Below are 27,069 nucleotides of genomic sequence, written 5' to 3'. Positions count from 1 at the left end.
ATGCTCTCTCTCTCTCTCTGTCTGACAAATAAAATAAAATCTTAAAAAAAAATCATTCAGCTAAGTATTTCATTACTTCATGGAGTCCCTAGTTAACATTAGAATTTTGGTTATATCAAACACTTGGGATGGGACAGCTATAAAATCTGCAACCAGAGTTTCACTGATTTCATCTGGTACATAGTAAGCGCTTGATAAGTAATCCTTGAAGTAATGAATATGTGAAATGGGGGTAAGGGAGGAATATCTTCATTTATTGTCAAAGATTAAGTCAATCATAGATAAAGGGAATTGAGTGGTTTTTCTTATCCTAATTAAGATTTACATCTGGAGCTATAAGGCATCCTACCTCTTGTCTTGCTCAGGGACACTTGATACTTGAACAAAAAATAAGATTCTGTTAATAAGAAGTGTATTGAGGGGCGCCTGGGTGGCTTAGTCACTTGAGCATCCGGCTCTTGATTTCAGTTTGGGTCATGATCTCAGGGTCGTGAGATCGAGTCCCACCTCAGGCTCTGTACTGGGCATGGAGCCTGGTTAAGATTCTCTCCCTCTCCCTCTGCTCCTCCCCCCATTCCCGATCACATGCACTTGTGCACACACACTCTCTAAATCGAAAGAAAGAGGGCGGAAGGAAGTGAAAAAAGGGAGGAAGGAGGGGAGAAAATTGTGGGCATGGGCCATGTGCTTTGAATTTACAGTATTCATTACCTTTTCAGTAAAATAAAGGGGAGGGGAGTGCAGAACATATGTATGCAATAATTTAAGCAGCACAAAGAGTAAGTGGCCTCACAGAGACACTAGTTAATTTAGATATAATTTATACTGATTTCATTCTTTAAAATAAGAAAACACAAGCTTCTTAAATGTACATGTTTGTCTTGAGCTATTCTATATGAAATTCTTCCCGGTATAACTGTTAAAGTTTGTGCTTTCCTTTAACAACCCTGCAATGTGACCTTCAACTGAAAATTATGTTAGCCTTTTATTGTTCATTTAATATACAGAATATTTATATGCAGGAGAATGAAATTGCAAAAAGATCTTTTAGATGGAAAACCATAAATCTTTGGGAGTAATTTTTCCCCATCCAGATTTCATGAAATGAAGAGAACTGAGGCAGATTTAAACTTTTGTTTTTAACACCAGATATAGCTTTATCTCACAGTTTCAAAGAACTGTTATCACGGACCTTAAGTTTGCTCTGACTTTTATCTTTTGTAGGACAATGTACTTGCTCAACTACCTGGAAACTGATAACATGTATTGTTATGTTCCAGCAACCTCGAAATCTTTGATCTGAAGGAGCTTGAACAACTCTATCATTTCAAGTTGGAACTTTTGTGGAATACCTATGAAGTTCCAGGTAACATGCTAGATGCTGGGGATACATGTATGTTCCCCATTCTCTTGGGATTCAGAGTCCACGCAATACTGTCCATCCATCCATTCATTGAGTCAATACATACCAAGCCCTTAATCTGTGCCAGACCACATTAGGCGTTGAAGAAATAATGATACACAATGGTGAGCAAAACAAGGTGGCTGCCTTCACAGAATATAAGTCTAGTAGTGGGAGATACAAACAAGGAAGTGAGAAAATATAATGCAGTGTGTCAAATAGTATGAAGAGGAGAAACAGTGTCATGGGTCCATGACACTAACTAAGAAAGGCCACCTAACTAAGGCTATCAATGCTCTCCCTGGTTACCCTGGTTAATAGAAAATAGACTACTCTTTACAATACCATTAAATGATGGTGAAATTGACTCAATTTCAAAAGAGTAGAGTCCGTGACAACTCTCATAGAGCTCTCCCAACAGTATCCCCCTTATGGTTTCAAACATCTACTTCCATTTGATAAATTCATCAACAAATATAGGAAGTATTTACAACTCAATTCCCCCAGATAGCACCTCCTACTTCCTTTACAGTGTTTTTTAATAGTTTCGCAGAGGGACAATTATTATGCATGGGAAGATAATATCGAATGACTGGAACATGTGTCCTTCTAGAATGATGTTGACTGGAGAATGTTTGTGATGAAAGTTCTCCAAAGCTCTGATACTTTAGGCAATGTGCATAGTATTTCAGAGTTTTGCTGTCAGCTAGATAGTTTGTTTTTTAATGTCCTAGACCTTAAGCTCCAGTAGGACAAGGATGACCTAACTTTGTTTCCTCTTTATACTGAGCACCTAGCAGAATGCTCTGTACAAAGCAGGTGTTCAATCAACTTTGTCCAGTGAATACAGTCTTTGAACTGTTCCCTGAAAATGCATGAGGTTTGCTCCTATCAGGTTAAGTATTCTGGCAATACAGTAAATAAACCCCTGCACTATACTTGTAAGTGGAAAAATTCACAGGTACGTATAAGAATGAATTAGCTTGTATTTTATTAGAAAGGAAAGAAACAGTTTGCTAAATATTTTTTAAATATTTAAAGATTTAATATTTAAATCTTTAAATATTTAAATATTTAAAAAAATATTTAATATTTAAATCTTTAAATAATTGACTTAAATATTAAATCAAGATGAATTTACAGAGAACTTGGAAAAATGTATTTTATTCATGACATGACCAGTTATAATTGAAATTTTATATAACATTACTATGTAATACTAAATGTGTACAAAAAGTTGAAGAGTATTGCCTTCAACAAGAATCTATATAGAATAAATTATAGAATATAGAATAAATAATTATAGAATATAATTATAAATAATTATATATTATTTATATATAATTATAATATAATTTATATATGTATATAACTTATATGTAATTATAAATGATTATAAATTTATTATAAATAATTATAGAATATAGAATAAATAAATTATAGGTATATAATAATATATACTATATATTAGGTGTATATAACATTACCTATAATAAAAGCCATATGGATTTTCAGATTTCTTTATGAAAAACACTTTCTTAAAAACATGTACACTGCTTTGCCTAATAGCACCTTGGAGCCTGGATACTAATTTCCATGTATTTGTTTGACCATGTTCATAATATTAATTAGAATGTACTTAAATAACACCTTATATATTTAAAAGAGCTTTCATATAGGGAACCAACTTGATGCAGAAGGAAAAATCCTGGTTGGGAAATTAATCTTAGATGGTAATCATAGTTCTGTTGCCAAATATCAGTGTGACCTTTGATTATTTGGCTTCTCGAGGATTTTGTCTTCTCTTCTACATGAGTAACACAGACACATGAGTGTGGAGACAAACCAGTTGTTTGTGTCTGATGTCAGTTCTGATTGGTCAATGATTTTCTCATAGCCATTTGTTAAATATTTTAAATATCACTTGATTTCTAAGGTCTCTTTTTTAACCTGGAAACCTATTATTTTTCATGCATCTTATGTTACCACCCCAGAGCTATTATTGCTATAGATAGTATTCTGCATTCATAAACATTTATTTTCAGGTCTTTTATTCATAAGCACAAATATGTATATAAGAATTTCAAAGTAGGATATAAAACTGCATAATATTGATATAGTAAAATAGTACAGTCAGTCTTTCCCTTTACCAACATGTTAAGGAGTTTTTAATGGGTAGAGGTTTATGGGTTTTTTTCAAGATTTTATTTATTTGTCAGAGGGAGAGAGAGACAGACAGAGTTTATAAGCAGGGGGATCGGCAGAGGCAGAGGAAGAAGCAAGGTCCCCACTGAGCAGGGAGACTAATGTGGTACTTGATCCCAGGACCGTGGGATCCTGACCTGAGCTGAAAGCAGACGCTTAACCAACTGAGCCACCCAGGAGTCCCTGAGGTTTATGATTTTTAAAATTTTCATCTTTAAATATTGTTATGTTTTCTACAAGAAATTTTCATAATTAAATCAGTATTTTAAAAAATTTTCAGTTTGAAATGAATTTCACAAACATAATATGACCAGAAGATTTTTTTTTTTAAACGAATTTATTTATTTGAGAGAGAATATGAGTGAGGGGGGACAGACTCCCTCCCTACTGGGCAGGGAACCTGACGCAGGGCTCGTTCCATGACCCTGAGATCACAACTGGGCCAAAATCAAGAGTTAGTTGCTCAACCAGCTGAGCCACCCAGGCATGCCGTGACAGAGGATTAATGGAAAGGTCCTGTAGTACCTATTTCCATACATATGTATGTGTATATTACAAGTGGGAAGAATATATCCTTCACATTGCTGGACTCTATTATATATGATACTATCTATAGGTTATATATACCTTACCAAAATAGCTTTGTCTGTATCTCTTGCCTAGCTTACATTTCACATGTAAGGGGTAAGAATATGAACAGACTTAATTTCCTCAAGTAGATATGTCAGCCGTCCCTTTGAAAAAAAAAGGTCCCTGGGGGCACCTGGTGGCTTAGTCCTTAAGCATCTGCCTTCTACTCAGGTCATGATCACAGGGTCCTGGAATCAAGTCCCATGCTGGACTCCTGCTTAGCAGGAAACCTGCTTCTCCCTCTCCCACTCCCCCTGTTTGTGTTCCCTCTCGCTGTCTCTCTCTGTCAAATAAATAAATTAAATCTTTAAAAAAAAAAAAAAAAGAGATTCACTGAATTATAGGGGGAGACTCTGAAGGGAGATAAGGATTCTAAATGTAATCATTCACATTTAAATTCTGCAGGAGAATGATATTGCTTAAATATATAATGAAGTAGAATTTTTGCAGTGGTTTCTAAATTCACTTGTTAAAGAAAGAAGATAATCAGGTCAAGTTTCAGGTTGTGGCCCTCCCTTCTGTCAACCTTACCATCTGTGTCCATTCTCTTTTCTCCTGCTTTGGTAGCTGCCGGCAAAACAGTAAGTTGATTGCCTGTGCAGATGTCTGTCCAGAACAGGAGATTAATTCCCTTCTTGCAGGCTCCCCTAAGGAAGGAGGAGGAAAGAGCTGTAAAACGCCTCTCCAGACTGACAATGCATAACAGTGATTATCCCTCTCTCCCCACTGAACCAGTGGCTTGTGGTGCTGCAGCTGAGGCAGCCTCCTTTTTAGTAAGCCCAGAATGGCAACGTCTGATCGCAGTGATGGCTCTGGAATTTGAGGTACGTGATGCCTCTTTAGCCATGGCTGGGGCCCTAGTTATCAATTATGGGACAACAAAAGAAGATTCACCCAACATCTTCTGACGTCCTCATAAATACTATAATCCACAGGTAATTTCTGTTCATAATACATACAGCTTTAAATATTTTCCATTGGCCCTTCTTATCTCTGTATGGTGGTATAGTTCCCATTCCAATTTTGTGTCTAGAATTTTTTGATGAACCCAGGATACATATTTATGTCCATGTGGAGATTCTTGAAAGATCCTGGATAACTGCTCCATTTCCCATCCTCAAATGTAACCAGTTTGTTGAATATTCTCAACTCAGGGGATAAATGTGAAAATTTCATCCATTCTCTGTCTTTTCATTTCATGATATTTTGAAAAGATTCCATTACTTCTTTGTCACTCCCAGTTATTAAAAGTCAAATCTATTTAAAGCTTCAATCTCTTACTCAGTATAAAAAACTTTCCTTACTGGGGCACCTGGGGGGCATGTTAGTTAAGCAGCTGACTCTTGGTTTGGGCTCAGGTCATGGTCTCATGGTGGTGAGATCCAGCCCTGTGCCAGGCTCTGTGCTCAATGTGGAGTCCGCTTGAGATTCTCTCCCTCTGCCCTTCCTGCTAGTGTGTTCTCTCTCTCTCTCTGAAATAAGTCATCTTTTAAAAAGAATAATAAACAACTTTCCCTTCCTCCATGACTGGCTACGAGAAGGCTCAATAGATTTGGAGTGGGAGGGGATGGCTTGTGCTTCCACTTTTCTTCCCAGTATTAGAAACCTGGAATGCATTGGGGGTTTTTTACACCAATTGTGGGGCACAGGAAAGTTCCAGTAAGCATCATGCCACATGTATTTGCTTTGGGTAAGTTCCTTAACAAATCTTGAGTGTCATTTTCTACATCTATATAACATGGCAGTAATATCTCTCAGGATTGGGACGCCTGAGTAGCTCAGACAGTTAAGCATCTGCTTCCAGCTCAAATCATATCCCAGTGTTCTGGATCAAGCCCTGCATCAGGCTCCCTGCTCAAGGAGCCTGCTTCTCCCTCTGCCTGCCACTTTCCCTACTTGTGCCTGTGCTTTCTCTCTCTCTGACAAATAAACAAAATATTTTTTTAAAAACCCACATATTTAAGGGCACCTGGGTGGCTCAGCAGGTTAAACCTCTGCCTTCGGCTCAGGTCATGGTCTCAGAGTCCTGGGATCAACCCCCGCATCAGGCTCTCTGCTCGGCGGGGAGCCTGCTTCCCCCTCTCTCTCTGCCTGCCTCTCTGCCTACTTGTGATCTCTCTCTCTCTGTCAAATAAATAAATGAAAAAATCTTTAAAAAAAAAAAACCAACCCACATATTTAAAAAAAAATACCTCTCAGGATTTAATGACAGTTATAAGGGATGACATTGTCTGACTCTGGTTTGGGTGTTCTGACTAGCTTGAGTGACTCAAGCACAGAGAGATTACAGTTAAGTTCCTCTTTAACATCTTTTTGATTCCTCTTTATCCCTAAGCCCCTGGAGAAATACTTGTTTCTTTTTGGACCTCTTTATATTTTCAAAGCAAAATCTGTTATTCCATCTGTTCCTTAAAACACCTCATTAAGGCTTGTGTGCAAGTGTCCCTCTTGTTTCTTGTAGTTTGTCAGACTCCTGTCCCTTGAATAATTGTTCAAGTTGCCACAGCCGATTGGTAAGTCACATTCTGGCTGCAGCATGCTGCTTGACTTCTGCTTCCCAAAAGATATAAATGGCACATATTTATACCAGTGTTGCATATGCTTATATATGTGTAACTAAATATGACCACTCCATGAAATGTTGATGGGACATATTCAAATTAGGTCAGAAATGTTATTACATACTGATGTTTGATAAAAATTTTAGGAGTCAGTGATAACATATAGATAGTATAATTACCTCTTACATGGTTGAAGACAAGGCATTATACAAGTTGAAGTCCTTCTGAATTTTAATAGCGTGTATGAATTAATTGTGGAAAAAATTATAGTTAACCTTTAAGGTAACAAAATTAAAGACAGTATTAAGAGAAACTCACGGTCTTGCTACCTGCAGAACTATTGTCATTTTTCATAGTATTTCTGTGATGATGAACTTTATGTGTCACCTTGATAGGGTCAGGAAATTTGGCCAAATGGTACTTTGGATGTTTCTGTGAGGGTGATTTTTTGTTGATGAGATTAGCATTTAAATCAGTGGACTTTGCGCATAATGTGGGCAATCATTTGAAGGTCCTTAATGGTAACAAAGGCTGCCCTTCCCAGAGCAAGAATGAATTCTGCCTGCAGACTGGTCTTTGAACTTGAACTGAAACCATCAGCTCTTCTCGGTCTCCAGTTCGCTGGCCCACCCTGAAGATTTTGAACTTGTCAGCCTGCATAATCATGAAAGCCAGTTTCTTAAAATAAATTTTTCTTCGTGTGTGTGTGTGTGTGTGTGTGTGTGTGTGTACATATACATTCTACAGTTCTGTCTCTCTGAGACTCTTGGCTAGTACAGCCTAACATGTCATCATGTTTACACATGTTTTACTATATGTTAGCACACTATTTTGCATTTTTCCTTTTCTTTTCTGTTCTACCTATAGGTAAAGTTACATGGATAAGGAGACAGTACATCTCTAGAGGTCCATAATCTGTGTACAAACATTTATCTCCACAGTCTTTTTCTCTTTATCCTAGTAACATATATGTGTGTATGTGTGTGTGTGTGTGTATAATTACTATTTAATAATACTATATTTTATATATACGTGTGTGTGTGTGTGTGTGTGTGTGTGTGTGTGTGTATAACTAGAATATTTTCTTTGACCTCATCTTGACCTCCCCCTAAATCTATCCTTGGATCCCTCTTGCACTTGAATGTCAGCTGTTCCGAGGTGCACTGCCTTCACTTCTCCAACTCACACTCACTACTTACCCAAATTTAAAAATCTTCCACCCTCATACCATACTGAAATGACTCTCAGGTTATCAAGGCCCTAATTTTAAAAATCCAGTTTTGTAACTTTTTTCTTATTATAAAAGCAGTGCATATTTCATAGGGAAACAACAGAATGTATAGAAAAAGCATAAGGAAACAAATTTTTAAAGACTCTCCTAAGCCCTGCCCTCAGTGGTCATCACTGTCAACATTTTAGTTTATATTATAGTATTATACATAAAGATTATGTTCACATGTAACCATATTTGTTTATATTTAGGAGAACATTCAAACATTTATAAGCAGTCAGAAAATCAGGTTGAGAGTATATGTATTATTTTAATATTTGCTTTTTAAACTTGTCAGCATGCCAAAAATATTTTCCGTGTCATTAACTATTTTCCCACAACGTGACTTTTATTAGTTGTCTTATAAACATACGATGATTTATTTAACCAATTTCTCATTGCTTGACATATTGCTTATTTCCTTGGGAGCTGCTATAAATAATGCCACAATAAATATTATTGCACATAAATCCAGTGAACATCTCGGATTATTTACTTGAATATATATTCCTAGAGGTAGAATTTCTAGGTGAAGAAAAATGCCCAACTTTTGAAATATGCGGCTAACCTGCCATGGAGAAATATTATACCTTTCAGAAATTCCCCCATTTAGATAGTGGAGTGTTCATTTCTCCACACTCTTATCAACCCTGAATAGTCATATTTTTAAAACTACCATTTTTTTTTTTACCTGAAAGTGATATTTTGCTTTTTCATCTGAAAAAGCTGCAAAATATGTCTCAATAAGTATTTGTTGGATTAATTATTTTGAAACTGGAAATATTTTGAAAGGAATTATTTTAAAAAGATTGATTACTCTTTCATATATTGATTGGTCATTTGAATTTTCTTTTTTTGTGAATTTTTGGTTTTGCTATCTTTTATTTCCAATAAGAATGTTAGTGTTTTTGAATTTTTTTTTTTAAGATTTTGTGTATTATTTATTTGAGAGAGAGGCAGACAGAGATAGTGTGAGAGAGTAGGAGCAAGCAGGACAGGGAGAAGCAGGCTCCCTGCTCAGCTGAGAGCCCAAAGCAGGACTTGATGCTGGGGTCCTGGGATCATAACCTGAGCCCAAGGCAGCCACCCAAGCGACTGAGCCATCCAGGTGCCCTGAAATTGCTTTAAAGAATCATTCCATATATTAGAAATATGATCACTGGTATGTCAATATTTTCAGCTTTATTTTCCCAATTCTCCTTTTCCTTTTTATTTTAGTTTTCAACAAAACCAAAAGTTGAACAGACTTTTTGAATGATATAGAAGTTTTCTTTTTTTTTTTAAGATTATTTATTTATTTATTTATTTGACAGAGAGAGAGATCACAAGTAGGCAGAGAGGCAGGCAGAGAGAGGAGGAAGCAGGCTCCCTGCTGAGCAGAGAGCCCGATGCGGGACTCGATCACAGGACCCTGAGATCATGACCTGAGCTGAAGGCAGTGGCCTAACCCACTGAGCCACCCAGGCGCCCCAATATAGAAGTTTTCTTGATTAATGAAAGAAACATTTAAAAATTACACAGGTTTTAACTAAAAGCCTGAGACATAATATTGAGTTATGTGAACATTATAAAATCAATATTCATTAATGTTTTAAACTCAGAATTCAATAACAATATTTGCCCCTCCAAATAGCAAATTATGTGTTTGTTTGATTTGTGTAGGTGTGGGATCTTTGAACATTTATCTTTATTTATTTTTCTTTCAAGATTTTACTTAAATTCAAGTTAGTTAATATGTATATATATATATATATATATATATATATATATATATTATAGTGTTAGTTTCAGGGGTGGAATTTAGTGATTCATCGTTTGCATATAACAACCAGTGCTCATTACAAGTACCCTCCTTTATGCCCATCACCCAGTTACCCCAACCTCAAACCCAACTTCCTTCCAGCAACCGCTTGTTCCCCTTAGTTAACAGTCTTTTATGCTTTGCCTCCCTCTCTGTTTCTATCTTATTTTATTTCTCATTTCTTTCCCCTATGTTCATCTGTTTTGTTTCTTAAATTCCACATATGAATGAAATGATACGGCATTTGTCTTTCTTTGATTTATTTCACTTAGCATAATATATACTAGTTCTATCCACATCCTTACAAATGGCAAGATTTCATTCTTTCTGATGGTTGAGTAATATTCCATTATATATGTGTACCACATCTTTTTTATTCATTCATCATTCAATGGACGTTTGAGCTTTTTCCATAGTTTGGCTATTGTAGACGTTGTTGCTATAAACATTGGGGTGCATCTGCCTCTCCTAATTACTATGTTTGTATCCTTTGGATAAATACCTAGTAGTGCAATTGCTGAGTCATAGGGTAGTTCTATTTTTAACTTTTTGAGGAACCTCATACTGATTTCCAGAGTGGCTGCACCAGGTTGCATTCCACCAAGAGTGTAAGAGGGCTCCCCTTTCTTCACATTCTCACTAACATCTATTGGTTCCTGACTTGTTAATTTTAGCCATTCTGACTGATGTGAGGTGGTATCTCATTGTGTTTTTGATTTGTATTTCATTGATGATGAGTGATGTTGAGAATTTTTTCATATGTCTGTTAGCCATTTGTATGTCTTTGGAGAAATGCCTGTTCATGTGTTCTGCCCATTTCTTAACTAGATTTTTAAATTTTGGGGTGTTTGATAAGCTTTTTATTTTGTTTTGTTTTGTTTTATTTTGTTTATTAACATATAATGTATCATTAGCCCCAGGAGTACAGGTCTATGACTCACCAGGTTTACGCACTTCACAGTACTCACCATAGCACATACCTTCCCCAGTGTCCATAACCCTGCCTCCCTCTCCCTACCCCTCCTACCCGCCCTGGCAACCCTCAGTTTGTTTTATGAGATTAAGAGTCTATTATGGTTTGTCTCCCTCCCAATCCCATCTTGTTTCATTTATTCTTTTCCTACACCAAAGCCCCCACATTACCTCTCAACTTACTCATATCAGGGAGGTCATATGATAATTGCCTTTCTCTGATTGACTTAATAAATCCTTTATTGATACTAGCCCTTTATCCAATATGTCATTTGCAAATATCTTGTCCCTTTCCAGTGGTTGCCTTTTGGTTTTGTTGATTGTTTCCATTGCTGTGCAGAAGCTTTTTATCCTAATGAAGTTCCAGTAGTTCATTTTTGTTTTTGTTTCCCTTGCCTCTAGAGACATGTCTAGTAAGAAGTTGCTGGGGCCAAGGTCAAAGAGGTTGTTGCCTTGTTTGCCTCTAGGATTTTGATGGATTCCTATCTCCCATTTAGGTCTTTCATCCATTTTGAATTTATTTTTGTGTATAGAGTAAGAAAGTGGTTCAGTTTCATTCTTCTGCATGTGGCTGGCCAATTTTCCCAACACCATTTGTTGAACAGATGGGTTGGATATTCTTTCCTGCTTTGTTGAAGATTAATTAACCATACAGTTGTGGGTCCATTCCTGGGTTCTCTATTTTCTACCAGTACCATACTGTCTTAATGACTATAGCTTTGTAATACAGCTTGAAGTCCAGAATGATGATGCCTCCAGCTTTGATTTTCTTTTTCAACATGACTTGGCTATTTTGGGTCTTTTCTGGTTCCATACACATTTTAGAATTATTTGTTCTAGCTCTGTGAAAAGTGCTGGTGTTATTTTGATAGGGATTGCATTGACTGTGTAGACTGCTTTGGATACTATAGATGGATACTATAGATGTTTTAACAATATTTGTTTTTCTAGTCCATAAGCATGAAATGGTTTTCCATTTCTTTGTGTCTTCCTCAATTTCTTAAATAATTTTTCTGTTGATTTCAGAGTTCAGGTCTTTTACGTCTTTGGTTAGGTTTATTCCTAGATATCTTATGGGGTTTTGGTGCAATTATAAGTGGGATTGATTACTTGAATTCTCTTTCTGCTGCTTCATTACTGTTGTATAGAAATGCAACAGACTTCTGTGCATTGACTTTATGTCCTGCACCTTTCCTGAATTCCTGTATCAGTTCCATCAGTTTTTTGGTGTAGTCTTTCAGATTTTCTACATAGAGTATCATGTGACCTGCAAAGAATGAATACTTAACTTCTTATTGCTGATTGGGATACCTTTTGTTTCTTTTTGTTGTCAGATTGCTGAGGCTAGGACTTCCAGTATCATGTTTAACCACAGTGGTGAGAGTAGATATCGCTGTTTTGTTCCTGACCTTAGGGGAAAAGCTGTCAGGTTTTTCCCCATTGAGGATGATACTAGTTTTAGGTCTTTGTACATGACCTTTATGATATTGAGATATTTTCCTAATACCCCTACTTTCTTGAGGCTTTTTATAGTTGTTTTATTTATTTATTTATTTATTTATTTATTTATTTGAATGAAGGGAGGGACAGAGGGAGAGGGAGAGAGAAACTCCAATCAGACTCCACACTGAGTGCAGAACCCGACCCTGAGAGTGCAATCTCAAGACCCTGAGATCACAACCTGAGCCAAAACCAAGAGTCAGATACTTAATCAACTGTGCCACCAGGCATCCCTCTTGAGGGTTTTTGTCAAGAATGGATGCTGTATTTTGTCAAATGTTTTTTCTGCATCTATTGAGAGGTCCATATTGTTCTTAGCTTTCTTTTATTAATGTGCTGTATCACGTTGTATCACGTTGATTGACTGATTTGTGACTGTTGAACCACCCCTGCAGCACGGAATAAATCCCACTTGATTTTGGTGAATGATTCTTTTAATGTACTGTTGGATTTGATTAGCTAGTATCTTGTTGAGAATTTTTGTATCCATGTTTATCAGGGATAATGGTCTGTAAGTCTTTTTTTTTTTTTTTTAATTCAAACGAACTTTTTATTTTATTTTTTTAATTTAATTTAATTTTTTTTTCAGTGTTCCAAGATTCATTGTTTATGCACCACACCCAGTGCTCCATGTAATATGTGCCCTCCTTAATACCCACCACCAGGCTCACCCAGCCCCCCATCCTCCTCCCCTCCAAAACCCTTAGTTTGTTTCTCAGAGTCCACAGTCTCTCAGAGTCCACAGTCTCTCATGGTTCATCTCCCCCTCCGATTTCCCCCAACTCACTTCTCCTTTCCTACTCCCAGTATCCTCCATGTTATTCATTATGATCCATAAATAAGTGAAACCATATGATAATTCTCCTTTTTAGTGGGATCTTTGTCTGGTTTTGGAATTAAGGTAATCATGCTGGCCTCATGGAATGGGTTTGGAAGTTTTACTTCCATTTATGTTTTGTGAGAGAGTTTCAGAAGAGTAAGTATTAATTTTTCTTTAAATTTTTGGTAGAATTCCCCTGGGAAGCCATCTGGCCCTGGAGTCTTGTTTGTTGGGAGATTTTTGAGTGCTGATTAAATTTCTTTGCTGGTTATAGGTCTATTCAGATTTTTAATTTCTTTCAGATTCAGTTTTGGTAATTTATGTGTTTCTAGGAATTTATCCATTTCTTCCAAATTGCCTAATCTGTTGGCATATAATTGCTCACAATATTCTCTTATAGTTGACTGCATTTCTGTGGTGTTGGTTATGTTCTCTTTGTTTTCATTCATGATTTTATTTATTTGGGTCCTTTCTCTTTTCTTTTTTATAAGTCTGGCCAGGGATTTATCAATTTTGTTAATTCTTTCAAAGAACCAGTTCCTAGTTTAACTCATCTGCTCTACTGTTTAAGTTTCTTTATAATTTATTGCTTCTCTAATCTTTATTTCCCTTCTCCTACTGGGTTTAGGCTTTATTTGAAGTTTTTTTCTCTATCTCCTTTAAATGTAGGGTTAGGTTGTATATTTGAGACTTTTCCTGCGTCTTGAGGTAGGCCTGTACTGCAATATACTCCTCTCTTAGGATCACCTTTGCTGAACCCCAAAGATTTTGTACTGTTGTGTTTTCATTTTCATTTGCTTCCGTATCTTTTTTTAACTTCTTCTTTAATTTCCTGGTTAACCCATTCCATTCCTTAGTAGGATGTTTTTTAATTTCTTTGAATTTGTGGACTTTCCATATTTTTTCTTGTGGTTGACTTCAAGTTTCATAGTAAACATTTAATCTTTAAAAATAGAAAGGGAAAGGTAGGCCATTTCAGGGGGTCACATCAAAAATCTTATCTTTCTATTTGGCTGTGTGATATGGAGAAAGGAAGAATATGCGTGCCTGAGAGGCAGAGGAACAGAGTATTTTGGTTTGCTCTCTCTATAGCATTTTGCACAGTTAACAGCTGTCTTTTTCTGGGAACTTTAATCTTTTGTCTTTCACAACCATGTTTGTAACCTTTACTTTTGGGCAATCTCCTTTTCTATCTCTATTTCTTTGCTTATCCTTTTAAATGCAAGTGTTTTTCAGCATTCTATCCATCTTCTCTTTGTCTTCTTTTATCTGGTTTATCTGGGTAATATTTTTCACAAATACACTTTCTAAGTTAGCAGATATCATCTTCCTCCAAACTGACCCTTATGATCAATCATAACTGTGAACAATATATTCTGTTACAGATGTTGATACTGAACAAATCCCAAACATTCAGAGGCTTAATGCAATACAAAAGAACGTCTTGCTATTATGGTAGTCCGATGAGGACAGGTATGCATGGTCAGAAGAGAGCATTCTTTTTTTTTTTTTTTTTAAAGATTTTATTTATTTGACAGAGAGAGATCACAAGTAGGCAGAGAGGCAGGCAGAGAGAGAGAGGAGGAAGCAGGCTCCCTGCTGAGCAGAGAGCCCGATGCGGGACTCGATCCCAGGACCCTGAGATCATGACCTTAGCCGAAGGCAGCGGCTTAACCCACTGAGCCACCCAGGCCCCCAGAAGAGAGCATTCTTTCCTGATTTGATTTAGGTGTGTATGTGAGTACACTTCGCTTTTACTCAGGTGAAGCTAAATGAAAGTCTTCTTTAACACTGACCTATCTTCTCACCTAAGTGAAACAGAACTTAATGGGGCATTGCTAAATAATGAAGAATACTACTGATACATATTGATCCAAGAAATTTCCTATAAAACAACTAGGTTTCAAGAAATATTAAAAGATGACTTGTTGCTTATTAGTGGAGTTGGTGGAGGTACTATGACCATGCAGTTGTTGGGGTGATTAGAAGTAGGGCCATGAAATATGTGCAGGTCTAAGATGAGGGTGCTTGATACAGTACAGTTGGGTTGTTTTCTTCCCATGATATTTTAAAAAAGAAAGAAAAGAGAGGTTTACTAAAAAGTCAAAAAGCAGAGGCACATGGGTAGTTCATTTGGTTAAGCATCTGACTCTTGGTTTTGGCTCAGATCATGATCTCAGGATTGTGAGATCAAGTCCTATGTCTGGCTCTATGCCCAGCGCAGGCCTTAATATTCTCTCTCTCCCTTTCCCTCTGCCCCTCCTACTCCTACCCCTGTGTGCTCTCAGGCTCACTCTCTCTCTCTCTCTGTCTCTGGGGGAAAAAAAAGGAAACCTGAAGGCATGATGATAAAAGTTATATGACCACTCTATTATGTACCAAATTTATATTCCACTAGGGAATTCATCCCTGCCATTCCCAACACATCTAAGTATTTAATCTTTTGGAATATTTAAAGACAGAACTAATAGAATATTCAAAAACAAATCTTTAATGTACATCTCTCCACCTAGAAATATATTATTTAGAAAATTGTGGGGGAAATTGTGATTAATTGTATTTGCCAAGCAGTCCTTTTTCTTTTAAGAAAATATTGAATTGGAATTAACAATGCAGCTAATCTTTGTGCAACTCTTCCACAGTTCAACCAAGAGTGGCAAAGAACACAAGATGATTAAATTCATTGTCTTCTGTTTCTTTCAATAATTCCAAAAAATTCTGATGGCTCATAGCATTTGTACATATTCCCTGAATGACTTTAAATGCAGTAAATGCTATGGCAGTGTTCATAGTTTTCTTCAGAATACCAGGGCGTATGCATTTTCAGTCTGCATCACAGATGGAAACAAAGCAGGAAGGGAAACATGTTTTCTTTTTTAAATTTCATTAAACCAGTAATTTTGGCTTAAGAGAGTTGGAGACTCTCTGTTGTGATAGAAAATAATATTCCATATCTAAAATTCTTTGGCTGACATATGAAATTCAAAAATAGCTATGCTCCTCGTTCTATTTGCTAGGCCATGAATTAACAACGTTTCTACGCAAATATGGCTGTCCTTGAGAAGTATGTATCCAGTGTTACTTGGCGGAGATTCTACATTCCATGCCTCATCTACAGGCAAGAGGCTAAGGACAAGTTCTTGCAGTTTTCCCAAGTTTGAATCCATTGATCCTTGATGTTATAGAAAGGTTTTGCATTCCACGGGCAGTTGTTTGGTAGCTTAATTGAAATCAATCACTTTTTGTAAAATACCTTTTTAAAGTCTTTTTCTCATAATTTTCTACCAAATTTTCATAATTGAAATAATAATGTATCTTCCCATTTCTCCACCTAAAAATTATTTTTTTTGTGTAACAACTAAGCTTAATTTAATGGTTAAAAGCTCAGATTATTTTAAAATTATTTTTTAAAAAATTATTTTTTTAAATTATTATTAATTTTAAAATTAATTTTAAAATAATTTTTATAAAAATTATTATTATTATTATTATTATTATTATTTTCTCATACAATGGGTTTTTATTTAACTATTCATATGCACAGTTACAACAAACCAGCACAGTGATTGCGGGGTCAAATCCTTTACTTATGGAGTTAGGAAAAAGGTCATTAGACTGGTGTAGGTCCCAGTTAGGAATGTCTGAAAGGAAGACTGGAGAAAGAAGTTCCTCTATCAGTTGCTTTCTCTAAGCCAGTGTTGTGCCAGAAATTTTTTTTTTTAATTTTTTATTTTTTATAAACATGTATTTTTATCCCCAGGGGTACAGGTCTGTGAATCAGCACTCACCAAAGCACATACCCTCCCCAATGTCCATAACCCCACCCCCCTTCTCCCAACCCCCCTCCCCCCAGCAACCCTCAGTTTGTTTTGTAAGATTAAGAGTCACTTATGGTTTGTCTCCCTCCCAATCCCATCTTGTTTCATTGATTCTTCTCCTACCCACTTAAGCCCCCATGTTGCATCACCACTTCCTCATATCAGGGAGATCATATGATAGTTGTCTTTCTCTGCTTGACTTATTTCGCTAAGCATGATAGGCTCTAGTTCCATCCATGCTGTCGCAAATGGCAAGATTTCATTTCTTTTGATGGCTGCATAGTATTCCATTGTGTATATATACCACATCTTCTTGATCCATTCATCTGTTGATGGAAATCTAGGTTCTTTCCACAGTTTGGCTATTGTGGACATTGCTGCTATAAACATTCGGGTGCACGTGCCCCTTCGGATCACTACGTTTGTATCTTTAGGGTAAATACCCAGTAGTGCAATTGCTGGGTCATAGGGCAGTTCTATTTTCAACATTTTGAGGAACCTCCATGCTGTTTTCCAGAGTGGCTGCACCAGCTTGCATTCCCACCAACAGTGTAGGAGGGTTCCCCTTTCTCCGCATCCTCGCCAGCATCTGTCATTTCCTGACTTGTTGATTTTAGCCATTCTGACTGGTGTGAGGTGATATCTCATTGTGGTTTTGATTTGTATTTCCCTGATGCCAAGTGATATGGAGCACTTTTTCATGTGTCTGTTGGCCATCTGGATGTCTTCTTTGCAGAAATGTCTGTTCATGTCCTCTGCCCATTTCTTGATTGGGTTATTTGTTCTTTGGGTGTTGAGTTTGCTAAGTTCTTTATAGACTTTGGACACTAGTCCTTTATCTGATATGTCATTTGCAAATATCTTCTCCCATTCTGTCAGTTGTCTTTTGATTTTGTTAACTGTTTCCTTTGCTGTGCAAAAGCTTTTGATCTTTATGAAGTCCCAATAGTTCATTTTTGCCCTTGCTTCCCTTGCCTTTGGCGATGTTCCTAGGAAGATGTTGCTGCGGTTGAGGTCGAAGAGGTTGCTGCCTGTGTTCTCCTCAAGGATTTTGATGGATTCCTTTCTCACCTGGAGGTCCTTCATCCATTTTGAGTCTATTTTTGTGTGTGGTGTAAGGAAATGGTCCAATTTCATTTTTCTGCATGTGGCTGTCCAATTTTCCCAACACCATTTATTGAAGAGGCTGTCTTTTTTTCCATTGGACATTCTTTCCTGCTTTGTCGAAGATTAGTTGACCATAGAGTTGAGGGTCTATTTCTGGGCTCTCTATTCTGTTCCATTGATCTATGTGTCTGTTTTTGTGCCAGTACCATGCTGTCTTGATGATGACAGCTTTGTAATAGAGCTTGAATTCCGGAATTGTGATGCCACCAACTTTGGCTTTCTTTTTCAATATCCCTTTGGCTATTCGAGGTCTTAAAAATTATTATTAAAATTATTTTTAATTCTAGTCCTAGCTAATGAATTTTATCAATTCTTTTTTAACTTTTGATGGAAATAACTTATCAGAATCACTATGTATTTGCTGAAAATGTCTCATAATATTATAAACTTTTTTTTGAAGATTTTATTTAATATTTGAGAGAGAGAGAGAAAGAGAAAGAGGGAGGGGTAGAGGGAGAGAGAGAATCAGACTCCCCGCTTGCTGAGTGGGGAACCTGATCCAGGGCTGGATTCCAGGACCTGGAGATCACAACTTGAGCCAAAGACAGACACTTAACCAACTGAACCACCCACGTACCCTTCAACTTTATTTTTCTTAATACAAAAGATAGATTTTTGGTTTCGCTCTACCACAGCAAAATATAATTTCCATTTATCATAAAATATGCAATATTTTCAAGTGTCTTTCATTCTCTACTGTTCTAGTTGTTTAAGCTTCTTTATCTCTATCCTATCCTGTATCATTATTATGCCTTCATTTTTAATGTAAAAATTTGTATATACTTAATTCTTAATAGAAAAGATAATTTTATCATTTAGAATAGTAAATGTTTATTAAATAAAACTTAAATAGCTATAAATGTAACTCCTGCTTTCTGCATAAAATATTCATAGAAATACAAGGAGCATAGAAAAATCATCACTAGAACTTATCAGTCTCTTGACAATGACTCGTTTGGAAATATGTTCATGTTTAATACTACAATCAGGGCACATACTTTTTTTTTTTTTTAAGTAGTCTCCACACCCAACGTGGGGCTTGAACTCATGACCATGAGACCAAAAGTCACATGCTCTACTGACTGAGTCAATCAGGTACCCCAAAGCACATACTTAATAAGAGAACTACATATATTGATAATATTTTATGTCAGGGATTGACAAACTTCTAAGAAGAAATTTCTATGAAGGCTCAGATAGTACATACTTCAGGCTGTAATAGCTGGATAAGAGTCAAAGCCAAGGATATTATGTAAATATTTACATAAAAAGAGAGAAAATAAATTTCCACAATCTTGATTAATGAATTTCAAAAGCTAGTAATTGACTAAAATATTTTGGTAGTATAGCTCTACTAGGAGAAAAATGGAATTCTGAAGCCAGGAAGATGACCTTCTGCTTATTTGGGATTCCAAAGTTGATATTCTCATCAAAATAAATTACAAATGTTCATCTGTTAATGTGTTTTAAGATTTTATGTATTTTAATTCTGAAAATTTACTTTCCACATAGGCACTGCCAAGTATGGGCATTAACTCACAACCATCTGATTTCAGTTGAGCATACTCGTCAGTCAGGTGGCATTTTTGACCTTGCAGCCCGTCACTACATTGCAGTTTAATTACTACTTCCAATTGAAGTATAGGTGGACATTCCTCAACTGCATAATTAAATGGAATTTGAAGTATGGAAATAGCTTTTGCACCCACATCAAGATCAGAAAAAAATGCTATCTAGGACTGTAATTTGAGCTCAGAAAAATGTATGTTGCGAATTTATGTAGGAACGGCAATCTTCTTGTGTTTACCTTCGACAGCATGTGAAGTTTATAGAGCAGCTTGACATTACTTTTGACTCAAATGTTTGTTGTTGTCAAAATGACTTTTCCACAGTATGTTTTCCATGTAAGTGTTGTTTTGACTTGCAGTTTTAGGAATTCATTAAGGAACACTTTGAAGTCAGTGACAAAAGCTCACTTCCAATGGATGGAATTTGAATCTTACCCTCTTGGTTAGGGGCTGGCAAAGAATCTGCCTTCTACCACTTCTTCATTCTTTACCCTCTGTCACTTGCTTTCTTCCTCTACTGATGGAATTATTCTTCTCCATTTTCTTTTCTTTTTTTCAAAAATGCCATTTGATACAAATATATCTGGATGTATAACTTTGTGTAAATTTAAGTCACACAACATGTTAATTCTTTTATATATTTTAACATGATTGCCACTATGGTGATAATTAGCACCTCAGTCATGTTTCATAATTATCCTTTTCTTTAGCGGTTGGAATACTTAAGTGCCAGTCTCTTAGCAAGTTTGATGATTATAATACAGCATTGTTGTCCATATTCATCATATGGAGCCTTCTCTGGGGCTTATAAACTTACCCACTCCAAGGTTGTACCCATAAACAATACCTGTATTCCTCATTTTTCAAGTGAATCATGTTTCATAAATATTTCAATTCCTTCCTCAGTTTCTTGAATTCTTAAGGAACATGGTTTGCTCTTTACCTTTTTTTAAACTTCTTGTCAGAAATTTTGATTTCTGTTCCAAACAGCTTGTAGGTTTGACCAAGTTAGAGACAGAGCCACACTTTTGCTAATTTAAATAGAAACTGATGAAAGTTGTTAAGTAGTTACCTCACCAGTAGATTCCACATCAGTTCTTACTCTTCTTTCAAAGGGGGGCTCTGAGATGAGAATGAAACACATTTCTGGAACTTTTATTGGCTGCTTAGCCATAGGTGGGAACAGCTGTCACCATCTGATCTGTGAATTCTCTGGTTTCGCACCGATTAACAGAAGCCAGATTGGAACATTTTTATGGTCCAAATTTATTACTCTTACCATTTCCCATTTTTGTTGAATATGAAGTCTTGCATAAATCCCACTTTAGGGCCAAAGTGGATGCAGTCATTCATATAATCATTCATATAATCATTCATATAACCAAAGCCCAAGCTGGTTACTGTAGTTAAGAGAGCACAGTTTTAAGAAATCCTTTGAGGGTGCCTGGGTGGCTGAGTCAATTAAGCATCCTTGATGCTCTTGCTTTTTCAGGTCATGATCTCAGGGTGGTAGAATGGAACCCCTCACTCCTACCCATCCCCATGGGGTTCTGTGCTCAGCAGGGAGTTTGCTTCCCTCCCTTTGCCCACCCGCCCCCCGCCCCCCCCCACCCTGCTCCCATGCTCACTCTTTAAATTTAAAAAAAAAAAAAAGAAAAGAAAAAGAAAAAAAGAAATGCATTGTTGATTGTGAATATAAAGGTAAGGATAATGTTGTTTATCTTCCCCATAATCTTTATAGTTATTGACTCCCCTATCAATACTGTAATCTATCCAAATAATTCAAGTGAAAACATATGGGAACTGAAATCCTCCATTTCAGCTTTTTTCTTCACATCCTGGCATGAGTTAGGCTTCTTTTTAAGGCCTTCGAAAAATTAATAGAAACTTGTAGAAATATAAAATCTGATTCTCCTACATAATTTAAAAGCAGGTATTAAGTCTGACTAGATTTGTGAATGTATCTACTTCCAAACTGAGAAGCTGAATTCTTAAGTAGAAAGAGGACAAAATTCACATATCAAAGCTGAAATAACAATTAAAACTATTAGCTGTATTTTTAGGTTCTAATTAGAAACCATTTAAATATCAATCATATGACATGAAATCTATTTAGCTGAGTCACAACTAACATTTGAAATAAGCATGGTAAGGCTTAACTATTCTGCATTCAGGGATCTGCTGTAGGGAAAGGATCCAAAATACAGGTAGAAAACTTCCCACACAGGGTGCTTGGGTGGCTCAGTTGGAAGCATCTGTCTTTGGCTCAGATCATGATATCAGGGTACTGGGATGGGGGGTCCTGAGGCTGGGTACCTGCTCAGCAGGGAGTCTGCTTCCCCTCTCCCTTTGCCCTTCCCCCGCTGCTGTGCACTCTCTTTTGCTCTTGTTTTCAAATAAATAAATAAAATCTTAAACAAAAAAAAACTTTCCACACAGTATAATTTTTCTGCAGCAGTATTTAAAAAAAAAAGACAATTTAAATGTTATATTAATGAAAATGATAAAATACAGTGCTTCATAGAAAAAACAATACTAGTTTAATAGTTACAAAAATTCATATCATTATTATTAATAACCAGGTTATAATTTCAGATGAAAAAGGCCACATGGACAATGGAGCACAGAGTGTGATCTCAACTGAGGAAAATATGCATATGAAAAAAAATACATAAAAATCTACCAAATGTTAGAGTTTATCTTTTTCTGAGGAGTAATATTAGGGTGAAGTTTTCACTCCTTCTATATATTTTTTTCCAGTTTTGTACAATGAGTATAAACAGCTTTTAAAAATTATTGTTAAAATATTTTAAAATATATTAACATTTGTTGGTTTTGATTATGATATTAATATGTTTTCTGCCAAAGTTTGTCTCTATTAGATAGATGCTGACGGCCAGCTTTATTTTTTTTTATTTTTTATTTCAGTGTTCCAAAATCCATTGCTTATGCACCACACCCAGTGCTCCGTGTAATACGTGCCCTCCTTAATACCCACCACCATCCTCACCCAACCCCCTACCCCACTCCCCTCCAAAACCCTCAGTTTATTTCTCAGAGTTCACAGTCTCTTATGGTTGGTCTCCCCTCAGATTACCCCCAACTCACTTCTCCTCTCCAGTTTTAAGAGGAAAGAGGTCATTTGCAGCCAGGTGAATGGTTAAGTTTGGACATTTTGACTAATTAAATTTGAAAAGTTTTAGTAAGTTCTGCAATTCAATCTTTAAAAACCTAATCCATCATTTTCTGTAAAGAAATAGCATGATTATTTCAGGGAACACACAGATTGCTCGATAAAATTTAACCCTTTGATTCAGGTAGAACCATCCTATGGCATCTTGCTCATCAAACTGGTAGCTGTCTTTCACACAGGTCTCTTTGTTAACTGTTCTTAATTAATAGGGTGAAATAAAGATAGTGTGAAATAAGATCTAAGTGAGCAAAACATTTGCTCTGACTCCAATTCCATTAAAAATTTCTGCTGATGCATTTTTCATTAGTATCAAACAGGAAGTTTTATTTTTTAATTATATTTTTAATAAAAAACACTATGGTATTTATGTGTAAGACACTGGTCTTAGTACTTTACAAATCTTAACTTATTTAATCCCCTCTATAACCTTATGAAGTGGGTAATATCAATTTATTTTACATCTATGACCCTTAGACATAAAGATTCATAATTTAGCCAAGGTCATCTAGATGATAGATGTAGTATAGCCAAGAATTGAACTAAGCAGTCTGGTTTTAAGATTAAAATTCATAACCTTGTACATGGAATATATAACTCTCTTAAGTAGTAACCAGTTCATATTCCTATTGATGAGTTCTCAACTTCCCAACAGTCTTTATTGGGTATAGGCTTATACTTTGTCAAATACCAAAGAGGCAGATGTGTGCACACACCAGAATTTTACAATGAATCTGGTATTGTTTGGTAAATACCAAGATTTGGAAATACAGACTCATCAAAGAATTCTCTTTTTTTGTTGTTGTTTTTAAATGATTTGAAAATCTATTAATCTACTTTGAAATATCAAGATAGTGTGTATGACTCTCAGGATTTCCAAAACTTCATTTAGGAAGGATTTTTTGTATTTTTTAAAAATTACATATTAAAGAACACAGTTGATTCACATGAAAAATCAATCAGCACATTTACTTAATAGTTACAATGACTGACTTAAAGAGAAACTGAAGACAATTTAAAATTTAAACATTGAAATAAAAAATAAAATTGAATCTGAAAAACCTGCAAATTTTAATGTTATATAGATCCTTACAGTTTTTCTAGTTTAGCAGGATTTATAATGAAGTGATATTTTCTACCCTATCTCCAAAAAATAACGAGTAGCTTCTATTTGAATATTTATGGAGAAGGGAAATTTGCAAGGTTTTAGGCATTATATGTCTTAATGTACTAGATCTCATGATTTAAAAAGTAAGTTTTGGGGGGAGCCTGGGTGGCTCAGTCAGTTAAGCGTCTGCCTTCAGCGCAGGTCATGATCCTAGAATCCTGGGATTGAGTTCTGCATTGGGCTTCCTGCTCAGCAGGGAGCCTGTTTCTCCCCCTCTCTCTGACCCTCCCCCTGCTCCTTTCTCTCTCTCTCTCTCTCTCCCTGTCTCTCTCTCTCTCTCTCGCTTACTCTTTTTCTCAAATAAATAAAATCTTAAAAAATAAGAGACTGCCCTAGTAACAGAGGCTATAAAGCTGAGTAAAGCATTCTTTTTTGTCTAGCTTTCATTAATGGCAAAAAGTTAATGTGTAAAAAATCAAAGATATAAAAGTGTAAGAACTGTCATAGTGGTATATAGCAGAAAGATTTGGCAACAATTGTGCCTGATAATATCAGTTACTGACTTTTTCAGGGAAGTTTAAAAATTGACTTTGAAAACGGGTTAAACTTTCAAGGACTAAATGAGTAATGGCTACGCATTCTGGAAATTCAATAAATAAGATTAAAAGTACAGAAATTTGCTAAGTAATTATTTGACTATCAGTTACTTTGCAGTGAAGTCTTTATAAATCTGTAAGTAAGGGAGAAAAGGATTACAGATGAGTAGAATTTTCTTCAAAATATATTATGGCCAATGAACTTGCTGGAAAAACACAACCAATAACTGTATTTTAGGAGAGTACTCTGCATTGAACTATATTTTTGACAGAGGACATGGGTATATATCGCTGTGCCTAATGAGTAAATTGAGACGAAATAAAAGAATCATACTGGAAATGGCAAAGGAAAAACAATTACCAATTAATATCACCAAACAACATAAACAAATAATCCAGGCCAGAATAATCATTTAAGGATTGTCCATGGTGACAGTGCAGTTTTACCTTCCAACCATTTCTTTCTGGGTCCTGGGGATACAAAGGCTTTCAGCTGTGGAGGAATGAAGGGAAGATAAGTGACTATGATCATTAGCAGGAGAATAAAGCTTCTGGTGTTTTGTGAAGGATTGGTCACAGGTCAGCAGAATGTGCTGGAAGCCCTTTGGAACTCAGTTCTGAGGATGCCAGGAAGCCCCTGAAGAAGATCACACACACACACACACACAATATGAGGAAACTACAATGGCAGTAAGTCCAAAGTATACAAGGAAGAAAGTAGCTAGCTACTTTTTCTGAAACTAGGAGTATAGGAGGCATACAAATATGTAATTGGTGTGGAAACAAAATAAAATTTAAAGCTTGGATGCCTTTTAATTCTGTTTCTTACCTAATTGCTCTGGCTAGGAATCCCAATACTATGTTGCATAAGAGTGGTGAAAGTGGACACATTTGTCTTGTTCCTGATGTTAGAAGATCTTTCAGCTTTCACCACTGAATATGATGTTACTATAAGCTTGTCATATATGGCCTTTATTACATTGAGATATGTTCTTTGTGAACTTAATCTGTTGACAGTTTTAATCCTGAAAAGATGTTGAATTTTGTCAAATGCTTTTTCTGCATCTGCTGAGATGAACATAAGATGATTTTTTATTTTTCATTGTATCAGTATAATATTTATTGATTTGATGTGTTGAACTATCCTTGCATGTCAGGGATAAATCTCACTTGATCATGGGGTATGTGATCCTTTTAATATACTGTTGTTTTGTTAGTATTTTGTTGAAAAATTTTGCCTCTGTATTCACCAGGGATATTAGCCTATAGTTTGCTTTTCTTGTAGTATCCTTATCTGGCTTTGGTATCAGGGTAATGCTGGCTTTGTAATATAAGTTTTGAGTGTGTTCCCTCCTCTTCAATTTTTTGGAAGAGTTTGAGCGTTCGTATTTATTTTTAAGTGTTTGGTAGAATTTACCAGTGAAAATCACCTGATTCTGGACTTTTCTTTCTTGGGAGGTTTTTGGTTACTGGTTTAATCTCCTTACTTGTTAGTAGTCTATTCAGATTTTCTGTTTCTTCTGATTTGGTCTTATTAGGGTGTATGTTTCTAGTAATTTATCCTTTTAGGTTATCCAATTTGTTGGTATGTAATATTCATAGTAGTCTCTCTCTTTCTCTCTCTTTTTTTTTTTTTTTAAGATTTTATTTATTTGAGAGAGAGAGAAAGCATGAGAGGGGAGAAGGTCAGAGGGAGAAGCAGACTCCTTGCTGAGCAGGGAGCCCCATGCAGGACTCGATCCCAGGACTCCGGGATCATGACCTGAGCCAAAGGCAGTCACTTAACCAACTGAGCCACCCAGGTGCCCCATAGTAGTCTCTTAAAATCCTTTTTATTTCTGCAGTATCAGTTGTAACACCTCCTCTTTCTAATATCATTTCAGTCTTTCCTTATTCAGTGTAGCCAAAATTGTTGATTTTGTTTATCTTTTTAAAAAAAAAAAACACCTCTTAATTTTATTGATCTTTTCTATTTTTTTTTTTTAATCTTTGTTATTTCCTTCCTTCTGCTAACTTTGGGCTTAGTTCCTTATTTTCTAGTTTCTTGAAGTGTAAAGTTAGGTTGTTGATTTGAGAGCTCTCTTTTTTTTTAATATAGGCATCTATTACTATAAACTTCACTCTTAGATTAGCTTTTGCTGCATCTGTAAGTTTTGATATGTAGTGCTTCCATTTTCATTTGATTCAAGATATTTATGATTTAATTTTGATTTCTTCTTTGTCCCATTGGTTGCTCAGGAGTGTGTTGTTTAAATTATACATATTTATGAATTTTCCAGTTTTCTTTATGTTCTCTATTTCTGGTTTCATACTGTTGTGGTTGGAGAAGACACTTGGTATGATCTGAATCTTTTTAAATTTGCTAAGATGTGTTTTGTGACCTAATATGATCTATCCTAGGGAATGCTGGATGGAATCTTCTATATTTGTCTTGTAGGTCCCTTTGATCTAAAGTATAGTT

At 35.9% G+C, this 27,069-nt stretch overlaps 1 protein-coding gene across 2 annotated transcripts in view; it reads left to right on the top strand.

Annotated features, from left to right (window-relative positions):
* Positions 1–27,069, top strand: part of GUCY2C (guanylate cyclase 2C) — a 131,473-nt gene that overhangs the window by 5,238 nt on the left and 99,166 nt on the right. Inside the window, exon 2 of one of the 2 annotated variants that reach the window (XM_059404764.1) lies at positions 1,281–1,366. The gene's annotated coding sequence lies outside the window, so the exon portion shown is untranslated. Of the gene's footprint in view, positions 1–1,224; positions 1,367–27,069 lie in introns of both variants that reach the window. The other variant, XM_059404763.1, reaches the window with a different exon arrangement.

The sequence above is a fragment of the Mustela nigripes genome, chromosome 6 (genome assembly GCF_022355385.1).
Source record: "Mustela nigripes isolate SB6536 chromosome 6, MUSNIG.SB6536, whole genome shotgun sequence".
Taxonomy (NCBI): domain Eukaryota; kingdom Metazoa; phylum Chordata; class Mammalia; order Carnivora; family Mustelidae; genus Mustela; species Mustela nigripes.
This window is presented reverse-complemented; position numbering and strand designations above follow the sequence as displayed.